The 27,330-nt window shown below is 38.9% G+C and overlaps 1 pseudogene; it reads left to right on the top strand.

Moving 5' to 3' along the window:
- The first annotated feature begins 209 nt into the window (after positions 1-209).
- LOC139179585 (flavin-containing monooxygenase 5-like) lies at positions 210-3,502 on the top strand (annotated as a pseudogene).
- The last annotated feature ends 23,828 nt before the right edge of the window (positions 3,503-27,330 follow it).

Below are 27,330 nucleotides of genomic sequence, written 5' to 3'. Positions count from 1 at the left end.
GAAGGCTAATGATGATTAATGACTGTGTTTTTCAAACTAGGATACATAATAATACATCATTTTCTTCCTCAATTCTATGTAATTCAAAATATATTTTATCAGTAAGAGATTATTATGGCACAGAATGCAAGATTACATACATTTTCAAAATTATACATATCTACAAAAAGGTAGCACTGAAGTGATTTCTAAAGCACTTAGTACAAAATTAACCTCTGTCTTCTGTTAGAGGCAAAAATTGGATAAGCACAGATTTGGGGGGAAATGCAAACTGACTTCAATCCCTTCTCATATGTATTTCTTTCTTTTTATATATTTTATTACTTGGGATTTTTTTGGTTTTTATATAGATTTTTAAGTCAGCATCCAAATATCAGTGATGACCTGACAAACCACATAATTTCTGGAAGAGTCCAAGTGAAACCCAATGTGAAGGAGTGCACAGAAACAGATGCCATTTTTGATGATGGCGGCATAGAGACTTTTGATGTTGTTATCTTTGCCACAGGATACAGTTTTTCCTTCCTTTTCCTTAATAATTTGATCAATGTCACCAATAATAAAGTGTCCCTGTATAAATTCATGTTCCCTCATGACCTGGAATGGAGAAAGCAATGGCACCCCACTCCAGTACTCTTGCCTGGAAAATCCCATGGATCTAGGAGCCTGGAAGGCTGCAGTCCATGGGGTCACTAAGAGTCAGACACGACTGAGCAACTTCACTTTCACTTTTCACTTTCGTGCATTGGAGAAGGAAATGGCAACCCACTCCAGTGTTCTTGCCTGGAGAATCCCAGGGATGGGGGAGCCTGGTGGGCTGCCATCTATGGGGTTGCACAAAGTCAGACACAACTGAAGCGACTTAGCAGCAGCAGCAGCAGCAGCAACGTGACCTGGAAAAGTCAACACTGGCTGTCAACGGCCTTATCCAGCCACTTGGCATCATCCTATCTATTGCAGAACTCCAGTCTCACTGGGCTACACGAGTGTCAAAGATATGTCAATAAAGATTGGATAAATTCCTCATATTTCAGGGAAAATTAGTCTTCAGTTTCTTCTTGCCAGTAGTCATCTCCTTTCAACATTTGGAATCCTGAAACACTCTGATTGTCTCTTCTAGGATGAAATCAACTACTCTCGGTGGAGAACTTGTTGGCAGATATTGCCCAGAGGGAAAAGGCAATGGAAAAACAGTAAGTAAATAGTAACAACTAGTTTGGAACCAGCGTAGTGATCATGGAATCCCTAATCCAGGCTCAAAATCCATGCTTCATCTCAATTATGTGGGTTTTTCTCCATATCCTAAGTAATTTTGCAGCATAAAACCAGGTATGAATCTTAGTCCTCTGAGTTATGCAACAATTAATCATATTTATTATCTTTAAATCATATTAAATCTGAATTTCAGTCTTTACTCGTTTCTTCTATGGTTTCACCAGAATCCAGGAAATTTATGTAATCCCCCAAAGATGGGAATATTCTCTCATTTTCATATCACATTCCTTACCGGAATCCTCATTGTCTAGATCTAAAGTGCACTCTTAAAATCTGGAAAATTTGACTTTTCTGCCATGATGAGGATGAAGAGGTCTTTGCTGAGGATGGGGTCTCCAGTTGAGAAGGGCTCAGAGTCTAATCTCCCCAGGAATTCAACACAGTTATTCCCTCTGAAATCTTGCCATGGGCTCCCAAACTCTTTCACACCACTCTTCTATATCACACACTGCATGAAATCTCTCCCTCTCCCATCTTGTTGCCTTCAAAGATATGTCATCTTCTTCCTGAGCCTAGAATTTAAGCAAACAAGTTAGAAGTAGAAATTACAAGGAAGTTACTTCTTTGACCATATAACAAAAAATGTCTGATGCAAGGAACTATAAAAGGCTCAGCTACTTTTATAGAATCGTGGAGATGAGTAATACAGACAGAAAATATACAAATTAATATCTTAATTATCTCACCACATCATTTTAGGATTTTAAAAATTGTAATATGTTTATATGTGTGTCCAAATTCATTCTCAGTAACCCACTCCAATTTATACTCAGTTTTACAAAAGTTGTAACACAATGAAAACTATTGGTTGAAGTATTCAAGTACCATTCTCATCAATACTTGTAATAAGTGAAATGTCTCTAGTTAACTCATTAAAAATCTATTTCGTGCATATTATGGCAGGCACATTGCTAAGCATTTCCAATATGACAATGGAGAGTGATGTAAAATGGTAACATTGTAGTTTCTTCATATGTAACAGTACCTAAAATAATCCTTCTGTTCTCAGATGTGAAGGCTATAAACTTCATGTTGTTGTGAAGGTCCCACATCATGGAACAAAGGTTCAGATCATGCAAAAGAGGTGCCAGCTCTCACACATCTCTAAGATGACATTTTGTGTGTTCTTGCATCAGGAAATACACCATACCCTGCCCCCTGTTGTACAGGTGTGCACAGGACCACAGATATTCTATGAAACACATTTATGCATGTTATGAAAGGTCATTCCTTCTTCAAGACTCTTTATTGCTATATGTGAGAAATAAAACTATCATAATGAAAAATCAAACCCACAGTATAAGTAGGGCCTTTAGTGTTTTGCTGTCCTTGGATGGTCATCATGTTGAAGCATATGGATCAAGGCAGAGCCATACAGACAGCTGCCATTTCCCCACAGTACTGATCCCTGAAGCAACTACAACCACTGCATCCCTACCCCATCACAGCCACCAAGCACCTTGGCCAAGTTCTTAGTGACTGATTGACTATCCATCCCCCAATTGATGGCATGCACACAGGGTCTAGAAGTTAATAGTTTTCTATCCCACCCACACAACACACAGGGAAGTACTGAACTGGATTACAATCCTTCATTTACAAAATGAATTTCTTAGAAGGTAGGGATCACCGTTAAAACCAATCTGCAGTTCAGTCTCCTTAGAACAGTCAAAAATGAATGGACAAGAGCATGGAAACTTGGGTTCTGTGAATACTTTGCCATTTAGTGGTTGAAGGGAGCAGGGTTTGTCACTTAGCTTTCTAGTTCTGTTTTTTTCCCCATTTAAGGTGAATAGAAGTAAACTGGTAGCTTTCAAATGATGCAAAGCTCTGTCCTCCCACTTGTTTCAGGTATGTGAAGACACTCCGCCACACCATCCAAGTGGATCACATTGAGTATATGGATGAGATTGCCACCCTAATGGGTGTGAAGCCCAACCTGCTATTCCTGTTTCTCTCAGATCCAAAGCTGGCCGTGGAGGTTTTGTTTGGCCCATGCACAGCATACCAGTACTGCTTTCAGGGGCCAAGGAAATGGGCTGGAGCCCGGAGAGACATCCTGACCCAGACAGAGCATATCATCAAGCCCCTGAGGACTCAGATTAGTAGTCCGGACAGTCATTCATCCTCACCACTCTCTTGGATAAATATGGCACCTGCTGGCCTTGCATTACTAACTGCTGGCTTAGCATACTTCAGATATATTCATCATCGTATATGGAAATAAATGAGTAAACATTGAGGAGAAAAAGCATGTAATATTTTCTACTCATCTTGGATCATTATGTTTAAGCCAGTCACACATGTATAAAATGTTATTTAGTATTACCATAACTGTTATATAAAATATTATCTAGATATACTTTACAAATAGATTTATTTCTTAAAAATAGGTATACATTTTGCTTCTAGAAGTAATATGAATGTCTAGGAAGAGCTTATCATTAAAAGGAATTCTATGTAAAGTATACCCAAATTGGTTTCCCAAAGCTCAATTATCCTTTTAGGAATTTATAAATAAAATATTACTTTATCACTGTATTTTCAATGTTATTCTTTTCTTCCTTCCAAGTAAATTATATAACATTTTCATTCATAATAAAAGCTGAAATTTTTATTTTTGTGTTTACAACATAGGAAATAAAAATCAAGGGGAAAAGTACTTTAGGCTTTAGTTTCTCAGAAACTAAAAATGTTTTTTGAGTACATTTGCAAACAATCATTTTATTTTGAAGAAACAACTAAAGAAAAAAAGTGCAGTGTATTACATACATTTTAATAAATTACTCTAAACTTTCAGTTAATAAGCAATTATATAAGGATTATATAATTATATATATATATATATATATATATATATTATATTAAGAAAAGGGCTATACTGATATCTAAGCACCAAATACAGCTACTAGTTGGTTGACCTGGTCCTTTGGCTCAGCCTTCAGAGCAGCCCTCTCCATGTGTTATGTAGGAGACTTCCTTACTGATGTCATTTTGGGGGTGCCATAAGAGTTCTCTGCTCCAAAACACTTTCTCCTCCTCCTGACTATGTGAAATCCTCCCAAGACTCAGCCTCTGTTTTTTGGCTAAAGGGTACTTTTCCTGTCTGCTTGTTAAAATCCAAACTACCATGGAATAGGAGTATGAAAATTAAGTGGGGTGAGGCATGGGTATTGAGCAGCTGTGTGGTTGTAGTCATAAGAAGGAACATTAGTAGCATATGCTAAAAGCATTACAAAGTAGTATAAATATTTACTAAAGTGGTGGCTCAGACGGTAAAGCGTCTGTCTACAATGCGGGAGACCTGGATTCCATCCCTGGGTCGGGAAGATCTGCTGGAGAAGGAAATGGCAATCCACTCCAGTACTATTGCCTGGAAAATCCCATGGACAGAGGAGCCTGGTAGGCTACACAGTCCATGGAGTCGCAGAGTCGGACACAACTGAGCTACTTCACTTTCCTTTCCTTTTCCTTTCTTAAAGACAAACCGATTTTTTTTTTTTTTTTAATTTTGGTTGCACTGCATCTTCATTGTGCACAGGTTTCTCTAGTTGCCCATGGCATGTGGGATCTTAGTTTCCCAATCAGGGATCAAACCCATGTCCTCTACATTGGAAGGGGGAGTATTAACCACTGACCATCAGGGAAGTTCCAAAACTAAATTACAATGACAGCAAAATTTAATATCTTCCCATATTTCTCACAGTAGCTTAAATAGCATGCAGCTGTTTTGCCCCAATGTACACACACAACCACCTCAGAACACCACTACTAGGACTAACCTCGTAATCACTGATCTCTCTTTAAAACACTGATCCTTAGAACCTGTGAATGTATTACCTCCCATGAAAAAAAAGGGACTGTGTGTATGTGATTAAGATAAGGCTCTCCTGAGATGAATAGAGGTCCTGGATCACCCTGATGGTCCCAGTATAATCAAAAGTCCTGATAAGGGAACGAGGGAGGTGATGGGACAGTAGAGGCCCTTGACACATTGGCTGGTTCTGAAGAGGTAAGTAAGCCACTGGTCAAGGAATTTAGGTGACCTCTAGAAGCTGGAAAAAGCAAGGAAAGGATTCTCCCAGAAACTCCAGAAGGAATACAGACCTATCCACACATTGGTTTTAGCCCAGTGAGATTTCTAACAAAGTAAAAATCTGTGTTAGTTAAGTAATCAAATCTGTAGTGATTTGTTACAGAGAAGATAGGAAACTAACACTTTCTAAATATAGAAAGACAGTGAAAAAGATCTGGAACATGGTGGAATATGAGGATATGAAGTTAACATCTCCTCACAAGTATATCAAGAATACATCAGAACAGCTCTCACAGAGCACCTACTAAACACTAGTGGAGGACCTCAGACACCTAAGAGGACAAGAAAACTCCCCACAGGTAGGACGTAAGAAAGAAGGAAAGTGGGGAGGAAAGTGGAAGTGGAAAGGGACTGGCACCACTGAGGGGGAGCTGAAGGAGAAGAGAGGCTCCCACACTCAGAAAGGCCCACTCACAGCAAGGGGATAAATGGGGACAGAGAGGGACCTTTGGGGCATCAGGGGATTGGAAGGCAATGAAGCTGATCTGTGGAAGGCAGGACTGAGTAAGACCTATAGGAATGGTCTGTGCTGCAGCCCCACACACCTCAGCCTGAGCTATGTGTGTCCTGGTGAGGTGGACTCTAGGGACCAGAGAGTGGGGTTTGGAGAGTTGACCAGGAAGGGAACAGCTGAGAGCAGTGAGGACACAGCCGGAGGCAGCAGAAGGAAGGGCTCCACAGCTGGGAAGTTTAGTGGAGGGAGCCCGGGCCACCATGTAAGCCAGGTGCAAATGCAAGCTCACTCAGCTCACCACACAATAGGCCAACAAGTCTACAGACAAGATGTTGAGGCAAGGACTTTATTCAGAAAGCTAGCAGACCAAGAAGATGGTGACTAATATCTCAGAACAACCATCTTATCAGTGTCTTAATGCCAGTTTCTTTTATAGAACAGAGAGAGGGAGAGAAAGGCAGTAAAGAAGTAAAGTAAAAAAGGCACAATCGAGAGGGAGAGGTAGTGAGGAAGTAAACGAAACAAACAGGCTATCAGTCTTGCAAAACATCTCCTGGAATGCCCAGGCTCACGGAGAGGATGTGTTTATCTCGTCTTTCTTACAGCCGTTCACAGGTGAGCATGGTCAGATTGTCTCCCTATGAGCTAAACAAAGGCACTTTTAGTATAACATTCCGTCAGAGGGGCAGGGTTCCAAGACTGGCCATTATGTGCGATTGTAATAGTAAAAGCAATGAAAATCAAAGGTTAGAAAAAAATCCAACATGAAATCTGATTTTAGCTCTTCTGTTACAGTGCCATTGTTGAGTAGCATGCAAAGGGTGGGGCTTTCATTGCAATGCCCTTCCCCACCTGCCAACCTGGCTTCCTTGGGCAATGGCAGGAGAGCAGGCCTGAGCAGGCTAGCCCACCACTCAAGCCAGGGTCTCCTTTACCCTCTCAGGCTCTGTCAACCCTTCAAGAGTCCCAGGCCTGAGCCCCAACCCTGGCAAAGCCTCTATAGGCTGAGTGGTCCCGAGGCTGAGCACCTCCCCATCAGATTTCCCTCCGACTGTGCAAGTCCTGGTAGACCCAAGTACTGCTCCCCAAAAAGCCTCCATGGGCCACACAGGTCCCAGCAGCCAACCTGCTGCCCTGACAAAGCTCTTCCATCCAAGCAGGACCTAGGCCTCAGTCCTACCTCCACCAAATCTTCCACGGGTGGCACAGGTACCGGCAGCCTGTGTGCCACCCCTAACAAAGCTTCCTCTGGCCACACTGCTTCAGGCGGGCCAAGCACCTCCCATTGACCCAAAGCCTCCTCCAGTAGTGCCAGCTCCTGAGGACGTGCCTGGGGAAAGCCTATGCCCCAGCTGCCCTATGCAGCTCTGGGTGCTCTGGGTGCTCTGGGGAAGCTTCAGGAGCAGCCCTGGTGAAAAGAATACATGCAAGCTGGGGCTGACACATCAGGTCCAGAGACCTACCTAGAGGTCTTGGAGGGCCTCCTAGGAAGTAAAAGACTGGATATAGCTCACCATGAGGGCAAGAACACTGATAGTTGAGGCAAGAGGGGAATATTCTTTTTTTAATTTATTTTCTAACCTTTATTTTTTTATTTCTTTTTTGATGGTGCTTTGTGTTGTTTTTTTTTTTGCTGTTTTTCCATATTTATTTTTTGAATACATTTTTATTTTTCTAATTTTATTTTATTTCTTATTCTTTGATATTATTTTTCTCTTTTTTATTTATCTTTTCTGTTTTCTTTGTTTTTTGATATATTTTTAGGTTATTGTTTCATTTTGCTTTGTATTTTGTTTTGTTGGGCTTTATCAGCTTTTTAATTTTGTTTTTGCATTGCTTTTGTCATTTTTGTGTGTTTATCTTTTGTTATTGTAGATTTTCTTTTAGTTTTTTTTTATTATTATTATTGGTCTATTTTTTGTTTTCTGTTTAGGTTAGGTTAGTTTGGTTTTTAACTAGTAATTTTTGGTTTGGCCACTCTCTTTTTTGAATGCCTTCTTGGTTTTTTTTGGTTTCCTGGTTGTTTTTGTTTTGTTTTGTTGTTTCCTTATTGGTTTTGTTGTTGTTGTTGTTAGTTTGTTTCATTGCATTTGTTTTTAATTGAGTTGTGTTTAATTTGTTTGTTTCTCTTCTGTTTGTGTGTTTGTTTTTGTTTCTTCAGATTTGTTTTTATTATTCACCTTGGGCTTTGTTTGTCTGTTGTTTTGTTTGTTTGTTTTAACCACTCCATGCAGCTTGCTGGGTCTTAGCTCCCTAACTGGGGTCAGGCCTGAACCCCTGTGGTGGGAACATTGAGTCCAAGCCACTGGACTATCAATAATTTCAGGCCCCAGTGAATATTAATTGATGTGAACTTTCCTGGAGGTCCTCACCTCAACACCAAGACCTGGCTCCACCCAAATGCCTGCAAGTTCCAAAGCTGGACACTTCAGGTCAAACAACCACCAAGACAGGAACACAGCCCTATCCATGAATAAAAATGAGACAACAGAGAAATGCATTACAGATGAAGGAGCAAGATTAAAAACCTAAAAGCCCAAATAAATAAAAAGGAAATAGGCAATCTATCTGAAAAAAGAATTCAAAGTAATGATAGTAAAAATGACTCAAAATCTCAGAAATAGAATAGAGGCACTGATAGAGAAAATACAAGAAATGTATAACAAGGACCTAGAAGAACAAAACAACAAACAGTGATGAACAACACAATACTGAAGTTAAAAATACACTGAAAAAAGAATTCATGGGTTGGGAATATTCCCCTGGAGAAGGGAAAGGTTACCCACTCCAGTATTCTGGCCTGGAGAATTCCATGGACTGTATAAATAAATATAAATAAACAAATAATAAAAATAAATAAATACAAACCCTTAACTCTAGTTTTGTGGTCTTTCCTTTATCCTTTCTTAGCTACTTTACTCTCTACTGGACTTTATAATCATCCCACTGGTCAGTAAAGGTCATGTTAAAGTAATATGTGTAATACATTTCCTCCAGAATTAACAGTAGAGAAGTGACTTAGCAGCAGCAGCAGGTCAGTTTAATAAAGCAAATTAAAATGAGTTTTAAACTTATTATCTGGCTTGTTCATATAGTAGGAGGATCAAGAGTGGGGCCTTTTTTAGTATTAATCTACCTTTTGAATAAACAAATGAACAATAGCTTTTCAGGGAAAGACAGAGGCTTGGCTAAAGGTGGAATCTTGGACTTTTCCATCTGAACCCTGTCTGTATGTACGTTTCATCACACAGTACCCCCACCACTCTGCACTGGTATGATTTGGTACTCTTTGCAGGATTTTAATTCATCTGTTTTCCCACAGTCTTCTAAGCAGTTCTGAAAATTTCACACAAATTACTGAGTACTTTTTTTTTATTATTATTTAGAACTGTTTCATTGTAGCTTAGTTACTTTTTAATTGTTTCTTCCTTTACAGTACAAAATATGAGTTTATTCAGTCCTCATTCAACAACACACATGTTTAAAGATAAGTTATAAAAAAGCAACTTATGAATGTTGATTACTTATATAAATAGTATGTTTCAAGGACATGGTGTAGTCAGATGAATCTTGATTCATGAGTGCTAATTTGTTTTATAATAGTACATGTGCTTCAGGAACAAGCTGTTCAGATGGATCCTAATTAATGAATTAATTTTTTTCAACTTGAACATGTTTATTAACTTCATTGATTTTTAAATCAAGATTTTTTATTGCATTAAACAAGCAATGAGTCTAAACCAGAAGAACTGAGGATTTTTTTTTAACCAGCCTTGAATTTTATATTTCTTTTTTCTCTTTAGTTCACATATCCATTTTATTTCTTTTTTAAGTTTTATTTTCTTTTTAAATTGAGGCATAGTTGACATATGACATTATATTAATTTCAGGTGTACAACCTAATGATTTAATATTTATATACATTGTGATATGTTCACCACAATAAGTCTAGTTATCATCTATCACCACACAGTTACAGAAATTTTCTTTTCTTTTTTTCTTGAGAAAATTAAAGGCCTTTAAAATCTACTCTCTTAGCAATTTTCCAATATGTCATACAATATTATTAAGTACAATCACACCATTCTGGCTGTGCTAAGTCTTTGTTGCTGCACAGGCTTTTCTTTAGCTGTAGAGAGCAGGGGCTACCCTCTAGATATGGTGCGCAGGCTTCTCAGTGCAGTGGCTTCTCTTGTTGCAGAGCAAGGGCTCTAGGGCATGCGGGCTTCGGTACTTGCAGTTTCGGGTCTCTAGAGCACAGGCTCAATATCTGTGGCACATGGGCTTAGTTGCTGTGAGGCATGTGGGATCTTTCTGGATCAGGGATCTAACACGTGTCTCCTGCATTGGCAGGCGTGTTCCTATTCACTGAGCCACCAGAGAAGCCCAAGAGTAAATTTTATATTATGTGTTTTATCACAAATAATTTTTAAAGGATGGTACTGGGAGGGAGGAGGGAGGGGGGTTCAGGATGGGGAACACGTGTATACCTGTGGCGGATTCATGTTGATATATGGCAAAACCAATACAATATTGTAAAGTTAAAAAAGAAAAGAAAAAAAAGGAAAAACTGGTTAGCTGTATGTTATTCAAATTTAAGTTTAAAAAATACTACAGCAAAAAAAAAAAGAAAAAAATGGAGGCATAGTGGTAGATAAAACCAGATTAGCAAAAAGCCAATAATTGCTGAAGTGGGTTAAGGGTATCTGAAGATTCATTATACTGGTCTTTCTTCTTTTTCTTTTTTTTTAATATAAATTAATTTATTTTAATTGGAGGCTAATTACTTTACAATATTGCATTGGTTTTGCCATACATCAACATGAATCCGCCACAGGTGTACACGTGTTCCCCATCCTGAACCCCCCTCCCATCTCCCTCACCATCCCATCCCTCTGGGTCATCCCAGTGCAACAGCCCCGAGCATCCTGTATCATGCATCAAACCTGGACTGGCTTTTCATTTCACATATGATATTATACATGTTTCAGTGCCATTCTCCCAAATCATCCTACCCTCGCCCTCTCCCACAGAGTCCAAAAGACTGTTCTATACATCTGGGTCTCTTTTGCTATCTCACATGCAGGATTATCATTACCATCTTTCTAAATTACATATATATGCATTAGTATACTGTATTGGTGTTTTTCTTTCTGGCTTACTTCACTCTGTATAATAGGCTCCAGTTTCATCCACCTCATTAGAACTGATTCAAATGTATTCTTTTTAATGGCTGAGTAATACTCCATTGTGTATATGTACCATAGCTTTCTTATCCATTTGTCTGCTGATGGACATCTAGGTTGTTTCCATGTCCTGGCTATTATAAACAGTGCTGTGATGAACATTGGGGTACACGTGTCTCTTTCAATTCTGGTTTCCTCAGTGTGTATGCCCAGCAGTGGGATTGCTGGGTTATAAGGCAGTTCTATTTCCAGTTTTTTAAGGAATCTCCACACTGTTCTCCATAGTGGCTGTACTAGTTTGCATTCCCACCAACAGTGTAAGAGAGTTCCCTTTTCTCCACACCCTCTCCAGCATTTATTGCTTGTAGACTTCTGGATAGCAGCCATTCTGACTGGCATGAAATGGTACCTCATTGTGGTTTTGATTTGCATTTCTCTGATGATGAGTGAGGTTGATCATCTTTTCATGTGTTTGTTATAGGCTGTATGTCTTCTTTGGAGAAATGTCTATTTAGTTCTTGGACCCATTTTTTGATTGGGTCGTTTATTTTTCTGGAGTTAAGCTGCAGGAGTTGCTTGTATATTTTTGAGATTAATTCTTTGTCAGTTACTTCATTTGCTATTATTTTCTCCCATTCTGAATCTGTCTTTTCACCTTGCTTATAGTTTCCTTTGCTGTGCAGAAACTTTTAATTTTAAGTAGGTTCCATTTGCTTATTTTTGCTTTTATTTCCAATATTCTGGGTGGTGGGTCATAGAGGATCCTGCTGTGACTTATGTCAGAGAGTGTTTTGCCTATGTTCTCCTCTAGGAGTTTTATAGTTCCTGGTCTTACATTGAGATCTTTAATCCATTTTGAGTTTATTTTTGTGTATGGTGTTAGAAAGTGTTATAGTTCCATTCTTTTACATGAGGTTGACCAATTTTCCCAGCACCACTTGTTAAAGAGATTGTCTATTCTCCATTGTATATTTTAAATTTTATTTATTTTTTATTGAAGGATATGCCAGGAGAAATATCAATAACCTCAGATATGCAGATGACACCACCCTTATGGCAGAAAGTGAAGAGGAATTAAAAAGCCTCTTGATGAAGGTGAAAGAGGAGAGTGAAAAAGTTGGCTTAAAACTCAACATTCAGAAAACGAAGATCATGGCATCTGGTCCCATCACTTCATGGGAAATAGATGGGGAAACAGTGGAAACAGTGTCAGACTTTTTTGGGGGTGGGGGGGCTCCAAAATCACTGCAGATGGTGACTGCAGCCATGAAATTAAGACGCTTACTCCTTGGAAGAAAAGTTATGACCAACCTAGATAGCATATTGAAAAGCAGAGACATTACTTTGCCAACAAAAGTCCGTCTAGTCAAGGCTATGGTTTTCCTGTGGTCATGTATGGATGTGAGAGTTGGACTGTGAAGAAGGCTGAGCACCAAAGAATTGATGTTTTTGCACTGTGGTGTTGGAGAAGACTCTTGAGAGTCCCTTGGACTGCAAGGAGATCCAACCAGTCCATTCTGAAGGAGATCAGCCCTGGGATTTCTTTGGAGGGAATGACACTGAAGCTGAAACTCCAATTCTTTGGCCACCTCATGCGAAGAGTTGACTCATTGGAAAAGACTCTGATGCTGGGAGGGATTGGGGGCAGGAGGAGATGGGAACGACAGAGGATGAGATGGCTGGATGGCATCACTGACTCGATGGACGTGAGTCTGAGTAAATTCCGGGAGTTGGTGATGGACAGGGAGGCCTGGTGTACTGCGATTCATGCGGTCACAAAGAGTCAGACACGACTGAGCGACTGAACTGAACTGAACTGAATTGCTTTACAGAATTTTCTGTTTTCTGTCAAACCTCAACATGAACCAGCCATAGGTATACATATATACCCTCCCTTTTGAACCTCCTTCCCATCTCCCTCCCCATCCCACCCATCTAGGTTGATACAGAGCCCCTGTTTGAGTTCCCTGAGCCGTACAGCAAATTCCCATTGGCGATCTATTTTACATATGGTAATATAAGTTTCCATGCTCCTCTCTCCATGAGTTTTAATAGGATAAGTCCTACAAGAACTGTGTGTACTCAGATGCGTCCTCCTCAATGAGTGAGCCTTTTCTCACATGCATCTCCTAAAGATTGATATTCCACAGTTCTCTTGTTGACTCCTTTCTCTTGTTGTGGTACACTCCCTCCACAGAGGATATCACTCAGTTTTAATCTTCACCTGTAACCTGGTGACTTCCAAATCTTTATCTTCCAGTGTAGCCTTCTCTCTTGAGCTACAATTTCATGTTTATATCTGCCTTCTGGACAGCTCCACAGGCACGTCATACTCTAATTTCTAAGACTGATTGCAATTTATTTCCATTAAAACAATTCCCTGAATACATCATGTTCATCTTGACTTCACATCTTTGTAGAGGCTGTTTGGAAAACTCTTTTCCTTTTAACTGCCTCATAAGCTCTATTCATCCCCCAGAACTTGGCTAAAGTACGATCTCCTTTAAGAACTATTTTCCTGATCCTTACTTCTCTAACCCAAGCAGAACTAGGGAGTTAGTGTGAAATTATGAAAAAGCAAAAATAGAAAAGATAAAAAACCATGCTATGTATTGTTGTGTTTTGTGTTTAATGAGAATGGGCTAAAAACAATGACTCATTGTCCTACTAGTGGAAATAATAGAAAATGAATTACTTGAACAGCAGCAATAGTCCCTCCAAATCTCTCATTCTGTTAATGGATCTGTTTCATTACCACTGTAATAAATTACCACAATCTTAGTAGCTTAAAACAATATGAATTCATTATCCTACAGTTTTGAAATTCAGAAGTTCAAAATTAGTTTCACTGGGATAAAATCAAGGTATCAGAAGGCTGTTTTCCTTCTGGAGATTCTAAGGGAGAATCTGTTCCTTGTCATTGTCAGTTCCTGGAGACCTCTTACATGCCTTGATTCATAACCCCTTCTATCCCAGCCAGCAGCAAAACATTTCTTTCCTCTAAGATCTTTTCTTCCATTCTCACATCTCTCTCTGACTGTAATCCTTCTTATAAGGACCCATGTGATCAAACTGAGCCCACCTGGATAATCCAGGCTACTCTTCCCATATCCACATCCTTAACTCAATCTCACCTACAAAGTCCTTTTTGCCTTTTAAGTAAATATATTCACAGGTTCTTATAATTGAGACATGGAAATTTTCCTTTTAGTTGAAAATTCTCTGCTGATCTCAAAGTTTCGATAATATTCCTGGTCTGCCTACATAGAGTAGACCATATACATCTGTCAGTGTTTTCTGTGATCTTGTCATATTTTGTAACTTTAGCCGACATAAAATTGAAAACTGATGAAGACTTATCTGCTTAAACTCATTTCTGCTATGCTATAGACTCCACTGTGGTTAATGAGAATTTGGCAGAAGTGTTTCCATACACCAGAACAATTCATTAATGAGACCACTGTTTTAGAAGAGAACACCCAAATGCATGGAGAGAATAAAAGGAGTTTGTTCCATCTGCAGGAGCAGCAGCACAAAAGAAAAATCTTCACATATTCCTGGTAAAATATCCCCACTGGCAAATTTTAAGACTGGCTTTGGATGTCTACTTAACTTTTTTCCATGAACTAATACTAAAATAACCAGCTTACCATGAGCTACCCTGTACCATGAGGTGCTTAGGCTTATGTATATAATATTCCCAATTTTCAAGTTGAGTCAGATTAGATTAGGAAAGAAGTGCAAAGGAGATGCACAATACTGTGTTGGCTCTTAGGTGATGGTATCTATCTTTCCCCAGGTGAGTCCCATCTACTGTCTCTCCACAGTGTCTAGGAACAATTCTGATTGAAATCAGGATGTATCTAATAATGTCCTGAGGACCTAAGGTTGGTCTAGTTTCTCTAGTTAAACTCAAGCTATTAAATTTACATAGGAAAGAAACAAAAAAGTACATTTTTAATTATTTATTTGTCAGGTTTCTTTTTAATAAGATGTACAGTTCTTATAAGAATATCCTGTAATGTCTTTGAAATGGTAATTTTCTATTAAAGTGGAGTTTCTCAACTGGAGGTTTACCAGAATCTCCCATGGTATTTTTTCAAACTATATTAGTTTCCCTATCAGCTTTACTCCATATATATACACCTATGTCTTGATATATCTAGACATCACTTTGCCAATAAAGGTCTGTATAGCCAAAGCTATCGTTTTTCCAGTAGTCAGGTAAGGATGTGAGAGTTGCACCATAAAGAAGGCTGAACACCAAAGAATTGATGCTTTCAACTGTGGTGCTGAAGACTCTTGAGAGTCCCTTGGACTGCAAAGAGATCCAACCAATCAGTCCTAAAGGAAATCAACCCTGAATATTCATTGGAAGGATGGATGCAGGAAGCTGAAGCTTCAATACTTTGACCACCTGATGTGAAGAGCCAACTCATTGGAAAAGACCCTGATACTGGAAAAGATTGAAAGAGGGCAGAAGGAAAAGGAAATGGCAGAGACTGAGATGGTTGAACAGCATCACCTGTGGACATGAGTTTGAGCAAACTTTGGGAGATGGTGAAGGACAGGGAACCCTGGTGTGCTGCAATCCATGGGTTCACAAAGAGTTGAACACAACTCAGTGACTGAACAACAAAGATGAACCTTCAGTAGAGTGTCCATATTATTGATGAATCAGTTTTAAGAGTGAGTTTTGTTAGTCATACATAATACCAAAAAAAAAAAAAAAAATGCAAAGCCAAGATTGTCTTGGGTAAGCAAGGACATGTGTTGCATATCTTTAAGTCCTTCTCCAGTTCTGGGGAAGTGGTTCTCAACCTAGACTATATATTCATTTGTAAAAATGCTCCTTGAAAATATCAATCCCTGCTCCTTATCTAGGATGTTGAGAAGACAACTTGGAGGAGAACACAGAGAACCTTCCAGCAAAGAAGGAAGACAGTGGCTCCTATAACACAGTCACTTGGTTCACAAGCAACCCAAGCTGAGGGATTCAGGACAGGAATGTCAACAGCACAGCTGCATCATGCGTGAGTCCAGGAAGAGGAAGACACCCATCTTCAAAGATTGTGAAGGAGTTGCAGAATCCTCCCTTTGAAACATCGGAAAATTGTATTTAGAAAATTGAGCCTACTGATTTTTTGTTTTGCCTTCTCCTACCTCCCACTTCCTAATCTCCCATTGCATTGGTTTGAACCACTTTGTCAATGGATAATCTATCCAGGAATTTCTAGTATTTCTTTATTTTAAATAGTCTGTCTTAGATTGACATATGGTTTGAATAAATGTCAATTTTGAGTTCAGGAAATACATCAATTATTAGCACTTATATTTTCCATGTAATTGTACTTGTCTTAGCTTCTCTAGTCCACACTTAATTCCTTGATATTAGAATTGAACCTTATTCCTCATGATATACTACCTCCATGTCTGACACCTGCTTCACTTTGTGAGTTTTTAATATACTTTTGTTGAATTAAAATTTAATACACGCACATGAAATTAAGGACAGAGAACTTAATAGATACCACATTCTCATGTCTTCCTTCCAGATTGTTGGTTTTCGTTGTACTTTATGTGCAAAGTGAAATTTTCCAACTACTTCAGTTCAGTTCAGTCACTCAGTCATGTCTGACTAGTTGCAACCCCATGGACTGCAGCACGCCGGGTTTCCCTATCCATCACCAACTCCTGGAGCCTACTCAAACTCATGTCCATCACGTAGGTGATCTCATCCGACCATCTCATCCTCTGTCATCCCCTTCTCCTCCTGCCTTCAATCTTTCCCAGCATCAGGGTCTTTTCCAATGAGTTGGTTCTTCTCATCTGGTGGCCAAAGTATTGGAGTTTCAGCTTCAGCATGAAGTTTCCAATGAATATTCGGGACTGATTTCCTTTAGGACTGACTGGTTGCAGGATCTCCTTGCAGTCCAAGGGACTCTCAAGAGTCTTCTCCAACACCACAGTTCAAAAGCATCAATTCTTTGGTGCTCAGCTTTCTTTATAGTCCAGCTACTTACTGGATACTATTTACTGAGAAGGTGTCATGTATCAGGCACTGCACCTGCAGAGATGATTGTATGTTCATCACCCAAGAATAATAGGAATAATTGATGAAGATCCAGCTGATTGAAAAAGAAATGAAGTAGTAGAATTTCTGTGGCTAGGGACAGCTTATGAAAAGTAAGAAAATTTTTCTTTCTTTATAATCATAGAAATCTGGAAAAATCTAAAATACACAATAATAAATTATGTAATAGAAAAGGCTATAGTTGTTAAAATACATTAATTCATTTAATAAATATTTCCTGAAAGTCTCTATATATGCATATTCAAAACATTATTAGACAATAAAGCAGATTACATTCTATAAATGGTATACTTAAATTATATAATACATATATAAATGCATATGTGTGTATTTATATATAATTTAGGAAGATGAAGTCCAAAACTTTGTACAATGTGTAATGACATCTGGGTTGAAAGTGTCAGTGTTAGTTGTTTAATCCTGTCTGACTCTTTGTGACCCCACGGACTGCAGCCCACCATGCTCCTCTGTCCATGAAATACTCCAGGCAAGAATACTGGGGTTGGTAGCCATTCCCTCCTCCAGGGGATTTTCCCAAGCCAGAGATTGAATGCAAGTCTCCTACACTGCAGGTAGATTCTTTACCATCTGAGCCACCAGGGAAGCCCTTTTTTGCTTTGGTTTGGATATTTTATGATTTAATAATGACAAGTAGCATTGGGCCTGTTGTTAATAGTTCATAAACTATAATAGCTGCATTTGAGAAAGTACATTCTAGATATTAAGTGAATATGAAATTTAAGATGACACAAATTTTATTTTATTCTAAAATTAATGACTTAACGAATTCCATTTTGAAATAAGCATAGAATCTTTATATTAAAGAAGAAAACTGCCTTGAAGGAAGCTCATATATAACTGCTATGAATTGGAAGGTGCTAACAATGTACATAGATATTTCTTCTTTATTGATTCTAAGCAAGTCAGAAAAAGATATATAAGAAAAAAATGTAGATTAAAATATAGCCTTGCCAGGGTTTCCATGGTGGCTCAGTGGTAAAGAATCTGCCTGTCAATGCAGGAGAACCGGCTTCTCTCCCTGATCCATGAAGATCCTAATTATTAAGCCTGTGCTCTAGAGCACAGGAGAGCAACTACCGAGCTTGTGTGCTGCAAGTACTAAAGCCCACATGCCCTAGAGCCTGTGCTGCACAAGAGAAGCTTCCACAGTGATAAACCTGCCCACCACAGTGAAAAACCCATGCACCACAACAGAGTAACTCCCACTCACCACAACTAAAGAAAAGCCCACACAAAAGGAGACTTCACCATAAATAAATAAGTGAAATCATATATATATATATATATATAGAGAGAGAGAGAGAGAGAGAGAGAGAGAGCATTGCCTTCACTGTCCAAAGTACAAGGTCTCCCTGTTCAAGCTGGATTAGAAAAGTTCAATTAACTCACAATCAGAATCAGAATCCTATTTCTTCTCCCTCAAGTCTAGATTTTGGAAAGTGCCTAGGACAGTGAGTTCTTCAGAGAGCTCATCTCTAGCCAGACACATGGAGGATCACACCTGGCTTCCCACCCTTGAAGAACAAAAGAGCCTAAGTAAGACAGGCAGGGCTCCATGTCTGGTTCATGTCATCCAATAGACTGCTATTTCACCCATCAGAAAAACCATTTTTCCTCCCATCCTCCCATGAGGATGCAAAGGCAGGAAAAATCTTAACACTAGAAAAATGCTCCCCTCTTGGGAGATAAATTGGGAATCCCCACATCAAGACAAGGTTGAGATGCAAATGGCTTGACCCTAAGAGTATTGAGCCCATTTCTTCCTTCATGTGTCCCTGTGATATCCTTCAGTTCTATGATGGGGACTCAAAGAGATGGTCATGTACTTTCTCACAAACTCACTACCCAGTTGGATGAGGACTGTGAAGCAGGTAAAATAATGTTTAGTAACAGAAAACTAGCAAATTACAAAGTTATGTCTTAAATTGTGTATTACCAACTATAGGTATGGAAAAGAAGGTCAAAGAGAATTGAAGTAGTCGAGAAAGATGAAAGGGGAAATAATATCTGAGTTTCATTACATTTTTCTCAATTAATCAAACTGAGTCTTAATGAATACATACAATTGAGTATACATGAAAAAGAGGAGACTTTCTGGACAAAAGGGATAACAGTAACATTAAAATCAGAAGGTCACAGCATGCTGTGTAATGTTACGGTGACATGTAAGAATAAGAGATGGTGTCAAAGCTGTAGCTTTTTGTGGTCTCTGTTAAGTGACTCAGAGTTGTAAAATATTTTTCAGAATGTATCCTCTATTTTTCATGGACTTCTTACTTAAATTTTCCATTTGTAAGTGTATGAGATTTCCTCATGTAAATTTCTGTATTGCATTTCTGTTGTTATCCCAGACTTTGTATCCAGTATACAAAATGATAGTTCTCTAACAGTCTGAATTGTAGAATGACAGACTTAGGATGGAACTAACTTGTAGCTCCCAACATAATAACTTATTTTTATTAACTTTTTATTCATATTCTGAGATCTAAGTAATTCTAAAAACATAGTACCTCTATAGTAAACACTAAAATAGAAATAGGTCACAAGGAACAACAGGTAATTTTAAAACTTTAAGTAATAGGGCCTGAGAAATGTGTAACAGAAAGGAGGAAGAGGATCAGAAATTTCAGGTAAGGTGAGAAGTTAATTTCAAACTCTTAAAATTAATTTAAAAAATATATCTAAGATTCTGAGACAAGTATGATAAGAAGTAAAATTATTTGGCACAACTCCTTTCTTATAGGTTTTGCAAAACAAAAGACATGGAACTGGGTTTGAGATAATGAGAATCCCCTCGATATCATACTGTTTATTTGTTATAATAGAACAATCTAAAAATTCTCTCTCACATTCATGATCAACAGATGAGCACAGAATAAATTAAATGCAAAGTTTAACCTGACAATGATAGAAAAATTCCCCCCTTTGAAATATTTTATAAAGGGTTTAGTTATGAGTTCTATAAAGATGTGGATGTTTTTAATTTTTTTAATTTCAGAAGGGTTTTGCATGTTTTTTCCTTGTGATGAGAACTTTTAAGATCTACTTGCTTAGTAACTTTCAATATACAATACAGTATTATTAACTAAAGTCACTTGTGTACATTACATCCCTAGGATATATTTTATAACTGAGATTTCTACCTTTTGATCATTTCCACCTATTTCCTGCACCCCTCACCTCTTTTTAAATTCCTCATATGAGTGAGATCATATAACATTTGTTTTTCTCTCTATGACTTTCACTTTGACTAATGTCCTTGAGCTCCATTCATACTGTTGTAAATGGCAATATTTTCTTCTTTTTATAGTTGAATAATATCCCATTATGTGTATGCCTTTTTGATTTTTTTAATCTAAAAAAGTGATATATTAATATTTAAACATATAGCAAAAAACCATACAGATTATGATATATTATAAATAGCATTCAACTGCAGCATCTCTCACACCTCCACTGAATAAAGTTTTAATGGCATAATTCTTAACTCTTCTTGTACATTTAATTCCCAAAAATATAACCAGCTAGAGGTGTCTAGACACACATATAGTGACTGAAAGCCTCAGGTTCCAAAGCCAAACTGACTCAAGTTAAAACCCCAGTCCTATTGGACTGCAAGGAGATCCAACCAGTCCATTCTGAAGGAGATCAGCCCTGGGCTTTCTTTGGAAGGAATGATGCTAAAGCTGAAACTCCAGTACTTTGGCCACCTCATGCGAAGAGTTGACTCATTGAAAAAGACTCTGATGCTGGGAGGGATTGGGGGCAGGAGGATAAGGGGACAACAGAGGATGAGATGGCTGGATGGCATCACTGACTCGATGGACGTGAGTCTGAGTGAACTCCGGGAGTTGGTGATGGACAGGGAGGCCTGGCATGCTGTGATTCATGGAGTCCTGAATCCAAGAGCTTCCCAATAGTTATAATTCTTTTCTTGTTGTTTTTGTTCAGTCACTAAGTCATGTCTGTCTCTTTACTACCCCCAGGACTGCACCATGCTTCCCTGTCCTTCACTATCTCTTGAAGTTTGCTCTAATTCAGCTCCATTGAGTCAGTGATGCTATCTAACAATCTCTTCCTTTGTTTGTCCCCTTCTCCTTTTCCCATCAGTTTTTCCCAGCATCAGGGGCTTTTCCAATGAGTTGGCTCTTCACATCAAGTGGCCAGAGTACTACAGCTTCAGCTTTAGAAACAGTCTTTTCAATGTTCATTTCCTTTAGTATTTCTTTTAAGATGTCAATGTTCATTTCTTCCTGGTTCATTTCCTTTAGGATTGACTGGTTTGATGTCCTTGCAATCAAAGAGACTTTCAAAATCTTCTACAGCACAACAAATCAGTTCTTCAGTGCTCAGCCTTCTTTATGGACCAGCTCTCACATCCATACATAACTATGGGAAAAACCATATCTTTGACTATATGCACTTTTGTCAGTAAAATGATGTCTCTTCTCTTGAATACACTGTCTAGGTCTGTCAAAGCTTTCCTCCCAAGGAGCAAGCACCTTTCTATTTCAGGGCTTCAGTAACCACCTGCAATGATTTGGTAGCCCAAGAAAATAAAATCTGTCACTGTTTCCACTTTTTCCCTTTCTATTTGCCATGAAGTGATGGGACTAGATGCCATGAATTTAGTTTTTTTGAATGTTGAGATTCAAGTCAGCTTTTTCACTCTCCTCCTTCACCATCATCAAAAGGTTCTTCAGCTCCTCTTCACTTTCTGTATCATCTGCATATCTCAGTTTGTTGATACTTCTCCTGGTGATCTTGATTCCAGTTTGTGATTCATCCAGCCCTGCCTTCATTTTACATGATGTACTCCACACAGAAGTTAAATAAGCAGGGTGACAATATACAGCCTTGTCATTCTCATTTCCCAATATTGAACCAGATAGATGTCCAGTTCTAACTGTTGCTTCTTGACCTGCATACAGATTTCTCAGGAGACAGGTAAGGTGGTCTATTATTCCCATCTCTTTAAGAATTTTCCACCATTTATGATCCACACAGTCAAATGCTTTAGAGTAAATGAAGCAGAAGTAGATGTTTTTATGGAATTCCCTTGCTTTTTCCATGATCCAACAAATATTGGCAATTTGATCTCCAGTTCCTCTGCTACATCAAAACTCAACTTGAACACCTGGAAGTACTCAGTTCACCTACCGCTGAAGTCCAACTTGAAGGATTTGAGCATAACCTTGGTAGCATGTGAAATGAACGCATGTATAGTACTTTGAATGTTTTTTGACAGTGCTCTTCTTTGCAATTGGAATGATAATTTATTTTCTCCAGTCCTGTGGCCACTGCTGAATTTTCCAAATTTGCTGAAATATTGAGTGCAACACTTTAACAGGATCAACTTTTAGGGTTGTAAATAGCTCAACTGGAATTCCATCTCCTCCTCTAGCTTTGTTTGTAGTAATGTTCCCTGAGACCCACTCAACTTCACACTCCAGGACGTCTGGCTCTAGATGAGCAACCACATCGTCATGGTTATCTGGGGCATTAAGACCTTTTCTTTAATAGTTGTCCTGTGTATTCTTGCCAACTCTTCCTAATATCTTCTGCTTCTGTTAAGTCCTTACCTTTTCTGTCCTTTATTGTGCCCATCCTTAAATGAAATACGTCCCTGATATCTGCAATTTTCTTAAAGAAATTTCTAGCTTTTCCCATTCTAATTGTTTTCCTCTATTTCTTTGCATGCTTCACTTAAGAAAGTCTTCTTATTTCCCCTTGCTATTCTCCAGAACTCTGCATTCAGTTGAGTATATTTTTCCCTTTCTCCCTTGTCTTTTGCTTCTTTTCTTTCCTTAGCGATTTGTAAAGCCTCCTCAGACAACCATTTTGCCTTCTTGTATTTCTTTTTTGGGGGGATTGTTTTGGTCATTGCCTCATTTACAATGTTATAAACTTTCCTCCACAGTCCTTCAGACACTCTGTCTACCAGATATAATCCCTTGAATCTATCTGTCACCTCCACTGCATAATCACAAAGGATTTGATTTAGGTCATACCTGAATGGCCTAGTAGTTTTCCCTATTTTCTTCAATTTAAGCCTGAATTTGGCAATAAGGAACTCAGGCTCTGAGCCACAGTCAACTCCAGGTCTTGTTTTCACTGACCGTATAGAGCTTCTCCATCTTTGACTGCAAAGAATATAATCAATCTGATTTTGATATTGACCATCTGGTGATGTCCATGTGCAGACTTGTCTCTTGTGTTTTTGGAAAGGGGTGTTTGCTATGACCAGGATATTCTCTTGATGAAATTCTTTTGCCCTGCTTTTTAGCCTTTCCTCTACTTAATTTTTTACTCCAAGGACAAACTTGCCTGTTCTTCCGAGTATCCCTTAACCTCCTACTTTTGTATCCAGTCCCCTCTGATAAAAAGGACATCTTTTTTTGTTTGTTTGTTTGTTTAGTTCTGGAAGGTGTTGTAGCTCTTCATAGAACCGGTCCACTACAACTTCTTTGGCATTAGAAGTTGGGGCATAGTCGTGGATTACTGTGATGTTGAAGGTTTGCCATGAAATCAAATCAAGATTATTCTGTCATTTTTGAGACTGCACCAAATACTGCATTTCAGGCTCTTTTGTTGACTATGAGAGCTACTCCATTTCTTCTAAGGGATTCTTGCCCACAATAGTAGATATAATGGTCTTCTGAATTAAATTCTCCCATTCCTGTCTATTTTAGTTCACTGATTCCTAAGATGTTAACGTTCAATCTTGCCGTCTCCTGCTTGACCATATCCAATTACCTTGATTCATGGATCTAACATTCCTATGAAATATTGTTCCTATGCAATACTGTTCTTTACAGCACTGAACTTTACTTTCACCACCAGACACATTCACAACTGAGTGTTGTTTCCACTTTGGCCCAGCCACTTCATTCTTCCTGGAGCTATTGGTAATTGCCCTCTGTTCTTCCCCAGTAGCATATTGGACACCTTCTGACATGGGGAGCTCATCTTTTGCTGTCATATATATTTGTCTTTTCATAATGTCCATGGGGTTCTCCAGGCAAGAATACTGGAGTGGGTTGCCATTTCCTTCTCCAGTGGACCATGGTTTGTTAGAACTCTTCACTATGACCCGTCCATCTTGAGTGGCCCTGCATAACATGACTCATAGCCTCATTGAGTTATGCAAAGCCCTTTGCCACAAAAAGGTTGTGATCTATGAAGGGGATCTAACTACTGTTAATAGTAACATGAAGCTAAAACTAGGGATTACTTATCATTCTTTACCACACTGAAAATGCCTATTAACATTGTTAGTTTTGTTAAGTTGTTTTATAGAAATTAAAAAACAAATTAAAAAAATTTTGAACTGATCCTAGCCACAAAAGTTTTATTGGAAATGAGGATGTGAATTAAATCTTCAACCACCTTTACTATTGTAAAGTCATTTGGCCATGATGGCAATAACATGTGAATGCAAGGACCATCTAAAGAATATTCTTCTGTCTTTGGTTCTCTAGAGATCTCAGACACTATAAGCTGAGGGGGTCACCCAATGTATTTGAAGAGTCAGTATTAGATATGAACTCCAGAATCTTTCCTTTCAGGATTAGTGATCTATCAGATCCATTAGTAAGCCATGGACAAATACATTATCAGAAATATGCATTGTTAAGAATGTTTCTGTCTACTCCAGAGACCCTTTCAAACAAATAGATCCTCCTGTAGGGCATGAAAAAGCCTCTACCTTCTTTCTCTTCTCAGATAATACCCAACAGGGAACTGTATCCAGTGAAAGCTCAACAAACACTTCTGAATAAGTAAGTCCCACAGGGCAGGGAACTTCCCACTTTCTGAGGGGAGTAAATGAGTAAGAAGACAAGTTGTAAGCTTTGTATTTTTGACATATAGTTTTCTCTGACTCTTTGAAGGAGTCTATTTCAAAATAATGATACTGATAAATGTGAAACAATTTGAAACATGAACTAATTACTGCATATAATGTTCTTTAGATTCCAGGAAGCATTAATATCCCTTCATGTTAAAAAAAAAAAATATATCCCTTCATGTTTAAACAATGAAACAGATACATACAGTTGGCTGGCCTTAATGAGTAAGGATTAAGAAACAGGAACACCCAAAGTAAACCCTGTTGTTTGAACCACTCAGCTGCGCTGTCACTGTTTCCAAAGCCTTGAAGGAAATCCTAGCCAATTAATAAATAAGAGACTCCAGTGCTGGAGGAGGTGGGGGCCACCAGGTGCCTTGTACTGTACACCGTAAGACAGCTTCACACTTCTGCAGTGACACCTCGAGGACAGGGAATCACAAGCCTCACTTTTCCCAAATGATTGGAGTTCAAGTAAATGTCACAGTGGGTGGCTCATAGCTTGGTGCCGTAGCTGGACACAATTCAAAGCATGATTGCTGCTGCTGCTAAGTCGCTTCAGTCGTGTCCGACTCTGTGCGACCCCATAGATGGCAGTCCACCAGGCTCCCCCGTCCCTGGGGTTCTCCAGGCAAGAACACTGGAGTGGGTTGCTATTTCCTTCTCCAGTGCATGAAAGTGAAAAGTGAAAGTGAAGTCGCTCAGTCGTGTCCGACTCTTAGCGACCCCATGGACTGCAACCCACCAGGCTCCTCAGTCCATGGGATTTTCCAGGCAGGAGTACTGGAGTGGGGTGCCATTGCCTTCTCCGTCAAAGCATGACTAGGTCCTTATATCCTCAGAAAATCCTTCCCTTGGCTGGCTTAAGCATCCTATTAGTAAACAAAGCCAGCCGAAGCATGGTCCTACTCTGAACCTAAAGGAAGCACCATTGTTCTAACACTACGCTAGAAGCATTTTCCATTTATGCAAGCTCATTCATTCATCTTCCATCATAAGTACAACAAATATTTCAGAGTTCCAGGCACTATCCTAAGCACTAGGACAGAAAACAAGAGGAAGAAAACAAGAAAAACAAAATCCCTTTGTAGTGTGGAACTACAGAGTCTAGGGCAAGACAGGTACTAAACAGATAAGTCAGCATAATGCCAAGGAGGAAAAAGAACCAGGAAGCAAATTAAAGCTTTGTTATATAGAGTCTGGGAAGGACTCTCTGAGGAAGAACATTGTAGTAGAGACCTGAATGAAGTGAGAGAGGCAACTATTGTGAGCAATTTAATATCTAGTCTTTCTCATTCTTTTTGATGTATATAAATATAAATTTTTCTGCAGAAATTGGAACAAGCCTACTTTGTTGTCAACTTATATAATTTATTTCAGTAACCCTTCAATGGCTGGAATTTAGTTTCTTTCAACATATTGGGATTTATAAAAATAATTGACTAAAAACTATTAATTAATTATAAAATAGTTAAAATGAATTATAAAATGAAGACTTTAAGCACCTAAAATGACTAAAGGCTGGAAAACACGTTGATGGTGTATCCAAAGATCATTTTTATGTTGACCAGTTTGCTCTTAGCCAATTACTGAGCTTCAACTAGGACACTCCTTTACTCTAATTTTGCCATCACCTTCATAATCCGTCATTGCTCAGAGAGCCTTTAAGCCACTTCAGTACACAAGTGATTCAAGGTCTCCTATCTGTAGCATCTGGAATCAAGAAAGAACATCTGAGCAGGAAACGTTATCTGGCTCCCCTCCTTAGACAAGTCCCTCACTGTTGCAAAATACACCTGGAATCTTCCCAGTGCTATGGAAATTTTAAGCTCTGCTTCCACACGGATTTACTCCATTGCCCATCCACTCTGCTACATCCTGCACTGCCTTTCTGTATGCCAGCTTTGAAAACTTGGGAAGGTGATCTAGACACACGACACAAGAAGCACTGAATTTCCACAGAGTGCAATCCATTCTGTCATTTAGGACAATGGGAGGGTATGAACTGCAAGAAGAGTCATGGGAGCTTAGCCACTGCCCCCTCCCTTAACAACTTAGGGCTTTTCAAGGAGTACCTGTGATACAAGCCCTAAGGAAGAGGGGACTTCCTCTTCATCTCTTTAAGTGGGCCAGCTCACTGGGCTGTCACTCCAATAGCTCCAGCCCCATTTCCCCATTTATTTCCTGCTTACCAGTCCTTACTACTTTATTTATTCCTTGGCCATTATTTATGGCCTCCAGGCCACCTCTATAGCTGCCTTTTGTGCCATCTCATCTGGGCAGCCTTCAGAATTCCCTTAGTTATTTTTGACCTTAGCTTTCTAGCAGTCTGATTCTGTTTGCTCTTTCCCCATT

The sequence above is a fragment of the Bos indicus genome, chromosome 3 (genome assembly GCF_029378745.1).
Source record: "Bos indicus isolate NIAB-ARS_2022 breed Sahiwal x Tharparkar chromosome 3, NIAB-ARS_B.indTharparkar_mat_pri_1.0, whole genome shotgun sequence".
NCBI classification, from domain to species: Eukaryota; Metazoa; Chordata; class Mammalia; order Artiodactyla; family Bovidae; genus Bos; species Bos indicus.
This window is presented reverse-complemented; position numbering and strand designations above follow the sequence as displayed.